At 35.5% G+C, this 11,820-nt stretch overlaps 1 long non-coding RNA gene across 1 annotated transcript in view; it reads left to right on the plus strand.

Annotated features, from left to right (window-relative positions):
- LOC118763771 overlaps positions 1-11,250 on the plus strand; it is a 25,420-nt gene extending 14,170 nt beyond the window's left edge. Inside the window, exon 3 of the long non-coding RNA XR_004999524.1 lies at positions 11,179-11,250. This is a non-coding gene — a long non-coding RNA (uncharacterized LOC118763771). The remainder of the gene's footprint in view (positions 1-11,178) is intronic.
- The last annotated feature ends 570 nt before the right edge of the window (positions 11,251-11,820 follow it).

An 11,820-nucleotide genomic window follows, 5' to 3' on the forward strand; every position in this document is an offset into this window, starting at 1 on the left:
TTTATATAGATGCGTGTGCGTATGTGATATTGAATCTACATGTATGAGTATTTTTGTTAACATATTTTCAGATGTATTAGTGGTGATAATTCGAAATCAACCGGTCTAAAGGAAAAACCGAAATCATAAAATTATAAATTGAATCAAATAATTAATAGGTTGTTTTAAAATTTTGTAGAGACACAGCTTTCGTTACTTAATCGTTCACGAAAAATGCTGTTTACATTGCGAAGCATTCAGTGGAGTATTGTTAACTCAAGAAACTGCATATAAAGTAGATGGTTCTAGTTGGATACCCAACAAAATGAAAAATAAACCCCTGTCAAAGAGACAATGAACTCAATAGAGTCATTGGCCATCCAATAGCTGTAAGAGAGAGAGAGAGAGAGAGGGGGGAGAAAGAGGGAGAGAGAGAAAGACAAAGAGAGAGAAAGAGAGAGAGAGAAAGAGAGAGAGAGAAAGAGAGAGAGAGAGAGAGACAGCCACAATCTTTGTTTAGATGGAAAACGCTGATCTAAAACCTGCAATTTTATTTCTGTATCCAATGATATAGGGAAGTTCTTTTTTGGTCAAATGCATGTTCTTCAGAGAGTGAGATTACTCTGGGTAATGTATTTCTTTCTTTTAATAAGCTTCAGGCACAGGCGCCACTCGATATTAGATATCTCTGTTATGTGCTGCATACTATGTTTTGCCGTAGCCGGGAAAGACTACACCTTCCATGAGAACTCCTATGATGGAATGAAGGCGTGCGTCAGCGTTGGTGGTGAGCTCTTTCTGAACACCTGCTGCAAGAAGCATCCATCATTGACATCTCCGAGCAAAATGGTATAGGTCACACGCAACACTGGACAGCCACATCCGTACTGATCTCTTTTAAAAGAACACTCAAAAGATGGCATTTGATCGAATCGAGTTGCATCTATCAGGCACGCATGCGTGTTTATTATCACTGTCGTTATTATTAAAATACCTATTTCTTTACTACCCACAAGGGGCTACACATAGAGGGGACAAACAAGGACAGACAAACTTATTAATTCGATTATATCGACCCCAGTGCGTTACTGGTACTTATTTAATCGACCCCGAAAGGATGAAAGGCAAAGTCGACCTCGGCGGAATTTGAACTCAGAACGTAGCGGCAGACGAAATACGGCTTCGCATTTCGCCCGGCGTGCTAACGTTTCTGCCAGCTCGCCGCCTTATATTTTATTATTAAAATATCCATGACCATCACCTCTTTCGTGAGTGTGTGCTTCTGTGTGTATATGTATGTGTGTGTGTATGGGTCTGTGCGTGTACGAGCTTGCGCTTGGTTTTGAATATGTTTTTGCACATTTGCAAATATATACATATTCATATTAATGTGCGAGTGCACGCACTGGTTTGTATATGTTTATATGATTGTCATGTCCATAGTGAAAGCCTTACATACTCCTTTCTATCCTTATGACTAGGCTACCTCCTATCGCCCCTTCCACCATTCTTGTTGTTGTTGTTGTTGTTGTTCTTCTTCTTCTGTTCTTCTTCTCTTCTTCTTCTTCTTCTTCTTCTTCTTCTTCTTCTTCTTCTTCTTCTTCTTCTGTGTTGTTGTTGTTGATGATGCTATTGCTGCTGCTGTTGTTTTTACTGTTAAGCCGGCGAGATGGCAGAATCGTTAGCACGCCGGGCAAAATGCTTAGCGGTATTTCGTTCGTCTTTACGTTCTGAGTTCAAATTCCGCCGAGGTCGACTTTGCCTTTCATCCTTCCGTGGTTGATAAAATAAGTACCACTTGAGTACTGGAGTCGATGTAATCGATTGCCCCCATCTCACCAAAATTCCAGGCCTTGTGCCTATAGTAGAACGGACTATTATTGTTATTATTGTTATTATTATAATCCCTACTATGATCATCATACATAGTACTTTTTGCACATCGACTGCATAACCAACTTTATCACCATTATCTTCACTACAGTCCCTTTTGTTCCTCTAACTATCTATCTATCTATCTATCTATCTATCTATCTATCTATCTATCTATCTATCTATCTATCTATCTATCTATCTATCTATCTATCTATCTACCTGCCTGCCTACCTACCTATCTACCTTCTTACTTAAAGACTCCGCCGGTTACGACGACGAGGGTCCCAGCTGATACAATCAACGGAACAGCTTGCTCGTGAAATTAACGTGCAAATGGCTGAGCATTCCACAGACACGGGTACCCTTAACGTAGTTCTCGGGGATAATCAGCGTGACACAGAGAGTGACAAGGCTGACCCTTTGAAATACAAGTACAACTCATTTTTGCCAGCTGAGTGGACTGGAGCAACGTGAAATAAAGTGTCTTGCTCAAGGACACAACGCGTCGCCGGGAATCGAACTCACAACCTTACGATCATGAGTCTTCAGATGAAACAAAGTGTTCCTTGTTCGACTCATCGTTTTAATAATAATTATTACCACTCCGTCCTTTGACTTCCATATTCTAAGTGACCTAATCCTGTTTCTCTGTGCAAGTAGCTCCATAATTTGTATCACAGTAGTCTAGTAGTCTAGTTATAATCGTTAGAAGAAATGTGATATTTACATATATGGTCTATAGGGAAAAGCTGTTCTCCGATAAAGTAACCTACATTTCAGTATGCAGCATTACATGTATGTGTGTGTGGTTGTGTGTGCGTGTGTGTGTATGTATGTGTGTATGTGTGTGGTTGTGTGTGCGTGTGTGTGTATGTATGTGTGTGTGTATGTGTGTGGTTGTGTGTGCGTGTGTGTGTATGTATGTGTGTGTGTATGTGTGTGGTTGTGTGTGCGTGTGTGTGTATGTATGTGTGTGTGTATGTGTGTGGTTGTGTGTGCGTGTGTGTGTATGTATGTGTGTGTGTGTGTGTGTGGTTGTGTGTGCGTGTGTGTGTATGTATGTGTGTGTGTATGTGTGTGGTTGTGTGCGCGTGTGTGTGTATGTATGTATGTGTGTATGTGTGTGGTTGTGTGTGCGTGTGTGTGTATGTATGTGTGTGTGTATGCGTGTGGTTGTGTGTGCGTGTGTGTGTATGTATGTGTGTGTGTATGTGTGTGGTTGTGTGTGCGTGTGTGTGTATGTATGTGTGTGTGTGTGACGTGCACATGTATATGTGTGTTTGAGTATCATTATAAACAAACATAGACATGCATAAACAGACGTTTATAACTTGTTTATATATAAGGCATCTTCAAGCTTCCACTGAATAAATTTTATCAATGTATTTCTGAACAGATTTGGTTTTAACAATAGATGCAAGGATATTTTTATCTGTGTTTCATCGTTATACATTATAACTTTTCAAAATCACCGCGCAAGCGCAGTTTCAGTCGGTGAGTTTCAAAAATTATAATGTATAACGATGAGATTCGAGTTATTCGTCTCTTAATTATATGTTTGTGTTATGGCGCGGTCACTGATGAAAAATTCGCTTAGCAAATTATTTCATTTGCTCAAACAATTTTGAAACCTAGGTGCGACCGTAATAAAATAACAAGGTAAAAGTTTTTATTTTTCATTCTTTTTGAAGATTGCCCTTAAATGTGGTTTTGGTCATTTTGACTACTTCTAGCGTGTAAAAGGGCTTGTTGACGGCAGTCTCTCTTGTGTTTAAATGTACACTATTTTATATTGAGTGTATATATATATATATATATATATATATATGTATATATGTCTGTGTGTGTATGTGTGTGTGGTCAAAAATTTAGATATTTATAATAAAAACATATTCACAAACATATATGTGTCTGTGTAAGTGGTGTGTGTATGTATATGTGTAGATGCAATACCAATCTTAACTACTCGGTGAAATGCATTGGCTTGAAGGAAATAATCTATTTTCAGGCGTCAAGCTTGTAAAAGCGAAAGATTGTAACTGCTTAAGAAAATATGTATTAAGACCTAGATTGACAATTCTTGTCAATCTAGGCCTTAATGTTATTTCCTGTTTGCAGAGAGAATTAGTATTGAAAGCAAAGCACAAAAGGAGTTTTAAAGGAAGAGTAAAATCTCTGATTTGGTATGGGGTTCGTTCTGCATGACTAGATTAGCAACATTATGCGATAATTTGCTTGTTTGCCAGCCTGTATACAGATGCCAAGTTTCTGTTATTGTACTTCATGTCTTTGTTAGTAGTTGTTGATCTGAGTATCGCAACAAATACGTACTGAATAAGTAGGACGACATTTTGTTAAATTTAACTGGAATAAATTTTTCTATGTAAAACATTTTGTATGAAGTTATAATGACATCTGTTTTTATTGTAATGCAAATATATATAGAAAATTGGACGTATGAAGTTTCTTACACTATTGATAATTTCAGGTTTGCTACAAAATATAAGCAGATACACACAAGCAGACACACTCTCGTTATATACACCAGAAGTAGTATTGGATTAAAATAGTAATCTGTGTATCACACTTAGTGCAAATGCGTCTAGGAAAGTCAAGTTTACTGCGGTATTTGTTCGGAGATTGTACCTCTCATGGATGTACTGTGTAAAATAACACAAAAATATATCAATAGCCAACGAAAACTTCCGGTAGTAGTGGTGTAAGTGCATTTCTACATTTCTTTTTCTGCACCATCAAACTCCCTTCTCTCGGTGGTCTCAATTCTGTCCGAAATGTCTTGCAGACAGTTGTTAGCGATATAAGAGTTATAGCATTTTGGCTGGAATGTCACCAGTGGAATGTTAATGGCATTTAATATCCTGCACAATATCGTTTCTACGGACCAGGATAGCACATTTACTAAGTCATCCATAGTGTTGTGATTTTGTGAGAGGTTAGGAAAGGGGAAGCCACTTCTACCCGATTCAAGAAGGCAGTTACAAGATCCGTAGTTCAATCGCAGTTCAAACCGGAATTTTACTGGCATACCAAATTGACTATTTAGAGTGAATACTTGTTATTCTGAGCCTACCTGACGAAAACTCCTCGTATGCAAAAAGCAGTTACTACAGTCTTGAAGTGGTTGGTGTTAGGAAGGTCATCCAGTTGTAGAAACCATGTCAAATCAGATTGAGACCTCAGCTAACCAATCTTCAACCAAACCGTTCAACCCATGCCCGCATGGAAAATGGACATTAAATGATGATGATGATATATATACATACATGGTGTGTGTGTGTGTGTGTATGCATCGCATACACACGCATATTTAGATGCATTTATATAATCTGTTACATAGTGATAAGCGTAGACATCTACACACATGATTCACATGCACACAATCCCAGACATGCAAAAATAAAAAGATTCACGCAGAAGGGTTTAGATCTTCAGCAATTAGACTAACAACTTTACCATCTTTACGACGTTTTAAATTTTCGCCTACCAAATTAATTGAGAAAAATAAATATTTTGCTCGATAATCGTTCAAAGAAATAGGAAGTTAAAGAAATATCACCAACTTCTCTGTATGACGTACGCATATTTATGAGGGTTTTAAATCTCACCAAAGAAGGCAATAAAGACCTCTCAGAATTCTATATTAATTAAAAATTGAATGAAGAACAGTTATATGGTCTTCGTACAGACGATGTCACACACTCTGATGCTTCCTCATTTCGTATTCTAAACTGTCGAATCCAGCAATATTCATACAATCAAAATTTTTATATCCCTCACTCCTCTGAGACCAGGCAAGCATTGTTAAAATTTTGCTTCAATAAGGAGGTCTACGAAGATAAGAATATATATCTGGAGTTGTCGCTTTACTTACCAGCTTGTCAAAGATCAAAACTACTGTTGGTATCCATTCTATCTCAGTTACAGTGTCTTCTTTGCCTTAATTGATTAGAGTTAATTAAAAATAGGAGAGAGATTTTTTTCAACTCACTACATTACGTTAATCTTACCTCTGTTATCATATACCATTCATGCAAAATTTACGCCTTCAGTTATATTGGTATATGTTTGATCGTATATTTAATTTTTTTCTATATGGTATAATCTAATCATATCATTGTAATTTCATTGTTGAATTGCTACATGGTGGTTCTTCTCTAATTTATATACATATATTATATATTGTGAAATTTGATTTAGTATTGCTAAATTGAATTTTTCCCTGTAAGTTTGGAATAATATTTCCTAATATTATTATTATCATTATTATTATTATTAATTATTATTATTATTATTATGATTATTATTATTACTATTATTATTATTATCATTATTATTAACTATTATTATTATTATTATTATTATTATATTATTATTATTATTATTATTATTATTATTATTGTTATTGTTATTGCTATTGTTATTATTATTATTATTATTATTATTATTATTATTATTATTATTATTAATGTTATTATTATACACACACACATATATACATGTGCACTCACACTCGAACAGACGCGTAAGTATACATATATTTATATGTACACACGCACACACACACATGTTTGTGCATGTATACACACGCACATGAACACATACACGCACACGCACACACACCATGTATGCATAATATACATATCATATTATTAGTTCACTCTTTGACTTTCATAAAAAAAACATACTGACCGATACATGATGTGGAATACAATGCCATGTGTGTTTTCGACAATGCATAAGCACTGCTAATAATAACGCTAATAGAGCAAAACCCTAATTAATAGAGCTTTGGTTCGAAGTAAAGCGTATCTATTCATATATTCATATAATAAGGGATGAAAAAAAACGGTAAGTCACTTACCAATATTTATAATTTCCAGTGTTATTTATTGGAAATCAATAATTTCAGATTATAAATGTTTTGATCTCCGCCCTGTTCTCTTTCTGAGAAGAAGATCGTAAATATAGACATATGTACATATATCTTTGTCCTTTAATCGAGATTAAACCGGAAATGGACTTTGAAGTAAATGTTTTCCACCTTTTATAATGTTGGATATAATTGGTCGTTAAGGTCGAGCAGAGATAATAGTTGCTTTTGTCTGACAAACTTGCGGTTGTCGGCTAAATTATATAGGACAGTGATATAGTTATACGTATATATATATATATAAGTGTGTGTGTGTATTTATGTATGTCTATTGAAAGTCCAAGTAAGAGATAAGCATACGTCTAGGAGAAATAGCTGTCTTCAAGACTAGGAAGATTTTTCTAAAGAGATGTACTATTAAATTGCAGTCTGATGAACGTATTGAAGTTGAGATCGCTAAATCATAATATCTGCAGACTTGAGTTAGTAAGTTATAAAGGAACGGAAGTGTCAAGAGATGATCTTAGCAGTAATGGCATCGTCACCAAATGATTGATGATGTCCGTATAGTATGATATTCAGAAAGTTATCATACCACAAATGTTAAACTTGATGACGTCATGGAGGAAATAAAGTCATGAGTTCACTCAGCTATGAAAGCAAGTAAGGAATGAACGTATCAAGGATTTTGATATTAGAAAGATATTAAGTTTACAATTTAACGTCGGAAAGTATTCGAGATACGAAAGAATACAGAAATAAAAAAAATTATCTAATAAAAAAAGTAGGAAGCAAGGTAATACTAAGAATCAATGGTAAATGTTAAGTATTGTTGCGTAACTTCTTTCTTTCAGATGAATGGTGGAATTTATTGGGAGGACCCATTACTCGATTACTGATGAAATCTTGAGGAGCTGACTCAAAGTAAAAACTGATTGAAGTAGTTAACTATAGTTGGACTTTCGATCTATATATGGAAAATGTAATACATCTACTGAGATTAGGAAAGTACATAATGTGTACTTTTGGAACAAGGCCAGCAATTTCGGTGGAGGGGCTAAGTCGATTAAATCGATCCCAGTTCTCAACTGGTACTTATTTTATAAATCCTCGAAGGGTGAAAAGCAAAGTGGACCCCAGCAGATTTTTGAACTCAAAACGTAAAGACGGACGAAATGCCGCTAAGCTCGCCACCTAGGAAACTACATAATTTAAGGGGAATAAACTTACAGTGCTTAATTGAAATATCCCAATGTATACAGATAGAGGAAGGAGTTAATAATTTAACTTAATCTATTATTGATGTAATATCTTTTATGTTTTACTTGTTATAGTTATTGGATTGCATGCATGCTGGGACAGTGCGTCAAAAGATTTCATCGAACAGATCTATCCAATAATTTTTTGCCGAAACTGCAATGTTACGGGGGGGGGGGTAAAGTAACCAACACCGGTTATCAAGCGGTGGTGGGGGACAAATACAACACAAACACAATGGCACACACACACACACACAGATACACACGCACACACACATACGTACCAGGAGTGGTTGTGGTAAGAAGCATGGTTCCGGGTTCAGTCCCACTGCGTAGCAACTTGGAGAAGTGTCTTCTAATATAGCCTTGGACCGACAAAAACCTTGTAAGTGGATTTGGTAGATGGAAACTGAAACAAGCTCGTCATATATATGTAGATATATATATATATATTATATATATATATATATATATATATATATATATATATTATATATATATATATATATATATATACATATATATGTATATATATATATACATATATATGTGTATATATATATATATATATATATATATATATATATGTATATATATTATATATATATATATATATGTATGTATGTATGTAAGTATGTATGTATAATATGTATGTGTGTATGTACGCATATGTATGTATGTGTATATATATATATACACATACATACATATATATATATATATATGCACATGCATATACAACCACACTCATATAGTAAACATAAGTGTCTGTATAATGTAAATCTTAACATTTTACCTTTCTGTATAAAGTGTGTATGTATGTATGTATGCATGTATACACACATAGGCACACCGACACACATACATACAAATACACAAACATGCACACACATATATAATGGCAATATGGAGTTCAAACTTGAACACCCGATGAAAGGATCGAAAGCTAGCATGTCATAGTCTACAATCTATAGTCATCGATAATTAAATTAATTGAATAGTTTCTTTGAAGCTCTCTTCAATAAAATGACGAGGGTCTGGTAGCCCCAGGAAAATCTCTCTGTTATCAAATTTGATTCAATTAGCTAATTACAGTTAGTCATATTAAAATCTTAATGAGAAAGGAATTTAATTGGAATATGAATGAAGAACTTGTTAAGTGATTTCTTCAAAAATTGCCCAGAGTCATAATTGTTTTGATATTTTTATGTGCAGCGTAGTTGTCTAACCAAAGTTTGGAGAAAACACCCGGAAAACAAGTTTTGCATTTTACTGATGAACACGTTCACGCTTAATTACTGTAATTAGATTAGATTGGCTTCAGAAATACATGTTTATTCAGTTGTGAGGCTTTTAGGAAGACAAATCATTAAATACACAACAAAGACGTTCACAAAAACTGAAGATTCAAGAGTCTTTTCGTTTAAGATTCGAAAGGAATAACTACAGCAGTTACTACGCCATTGCTGTTGGTGTTTACTATGGCGTATCTGAAATTTCATTGGATGCGTGGTAGGTCACAAAGGTCAATCTTTGTGGTGGGTGTATTAGAAGATCTTTATGTGTGTGATGAGGGATACACATGTTAATGTGATAAAGAAGAGACAGTCAGTAGGTCGAGTGTAATACATTTAGCGTAGAAAAACATGAAGTCGATTACATCTGATATGACTAGAGATTAATATTGGTTTGGGTGCGAAGGCGGCGAGCTAGTAGAATCGTTAGCCCGTCGGGCAAAATGCTTAGCGGTATTTCGTCTGTCACTACGTTCTGAGTTCAAATTCCGCCGAGGTCGACTTTGCCTTTCATCCTTTCGGGGTCGATTAAATAAGTACCAGTTACGCACTGGGGTCGATATAATCGACTTAATCCGTTTGTCTGTCCTTGTTTGTCCTCTCTGTGTTTAGCCCCTTGTGGGCAGTAAAGAAATAGGTATTTCGTCTGCCGCTACGTTCTGAGTTCAAATTCCGCCGAGGTCGACTTTGCCTTTCATCCTTTCGGGGTCGATTAAATAAGTACTAGTTACGCACTGGGGTCGATATAATCGACTTAACCCGTTTGTCTGTCCCTGTTTGTCCCCTCTGTGTTTAGCCCCTTGTGGGCATTAAAGAAATAGGTATTTCGTCTGCCGCTACGTTCTGAGTTCAAATTCCGCCGAGGTCGACTTTGCCTTTCATCCTTTCGGGGTCGATTAAATAAGTACTAGTTACGCACTGGGGTCGATATAATCGACTTAATCCGTTTGTCTGTCCTTGTTTGTCCTCTCTGTGTTTAGCCCCTTGTGGGTAGTAAAGAAATAGGTATTTCGTCTGCCGCTACGTTCTGAGTTCAAATTCCGCCGAGGTCGACTTTGCCTTTCATCCTTTCGGGGTCGATTAAATAAGTACTAGTTACGCACTGGGGTCGATATAATCGACTTAACCCGTTTGTCCGTCCTTGTTTGTCCTCTCTGTTTCAGCCCCTTGTGGGTAGTAAAGAAATAGGTATTTCGGCCGTCTGCACGTACTGAGTTTAAATGTCGCCGGGGTCGACCTTGCCTTTCATTCTTTCGAAGTCGATAAAATAAGTACCAGTTGAGTACTGGGGTCGATATAATCGACTTATCTTGTTAAATTGCTGACCTTGTGCCCGAATTCGAAACCAGTATTAAGCTGGGTAGACCGAAAAAGACTACATTGCACAATAAATTCGTCGGTATGCAATATGTGCTGGAGCGTGGACAAACACCATGGTAGTAAAACTAAGTTTAACGTTTGCGACTTGTCATACTAACCCGTGGCACATATCGGACACATTTAACAGAGAAGACAGTCAACTGTGTTGGAAATATTTTACTTGTTTCAATCACTGGACTGCAACCACGCTGGAGTAACACCTTGAAGAGCTTAGTCAAACTAAACGGTCTCAGTACATATTTTAAAGCCTAGTACTTATTCTACCGGTTTCTTTTACTGAATCGCTACGTAACTTGGGACGTAAATAGACCAACAACAGTTGTTAAGCAGTGGATAGAGGGAGCAACACAAACACAAAACACTAACTGTATATATATATGAGAAAGAATAAGTCGAAGTACAACAATTCAAACTTTTGGGGGAGTCAAAAAATATATATTTCTAACGAATATTCATCATCTCGAAATGATAGCCTGCTAAAGCAAGCAAGTAAAATAAGTAAAATGTTTGTTATAAGCATGTATAAGATAAAATCTTATATAAAAAACTACTAACAATTAGAAAAATGTAGAAAAGAAGATGTTAAAACTTCTAATTAGAATTGGTAATTAGTACTACTCTCAGATCCTACTAAGATATTATTCGAGTTATAAGGCCTTTAAGTCTCTAATTTAAAGTTTCTGTAGATCGCTAGATGTATAAAATGACATTCACTCTACAAGTGAATACTCATTTGAAAAGGTAGATTGTTTTTATCTTTGTTACTAAAGCCATATGAAATATGAACTTCACATCCTACTCCCATATAAAATTTCTCTGCATTATAGAGGCCCATTTACCTCGTACTAAACATCCGATTATAAAGAAACAAGTATTAAATAAAGTGTAAATATATTTAGCTCAGACAAATTACCTTTTGAAAGAAGCACGGTGCCATGAAGTTTTTGTATGTTATTAGTTGTTTGTAAGATTACAGACCAGACTGATAAATCTAAGGAAACATTTTATCAGGGTGACAAATAATCTCAAAAAAATTGTAAAATAAGCATTGGGAAGACTACATGCTAGTGAAATGTGTTATTATGTTTAACAAACATAAAATATACAAAGATAATCTAGGAACATTTCAAAAGAAAGTATT

The sequence above is a fragment of the Octopus sinensis genome, linkage group LG6, assembly GCF_006345805.1.
Source record: "Octopus sinensis linkage group LG6, ASM634580v1, whole genome shotgun sequence".
In the NCBI taxonomy this organism is placed as follows: Eukaryota; Metazoa; Mollusca; class Cephalopoda; order Octopoda; family Octopodidae; genus Octopus; species Octopus sinensis.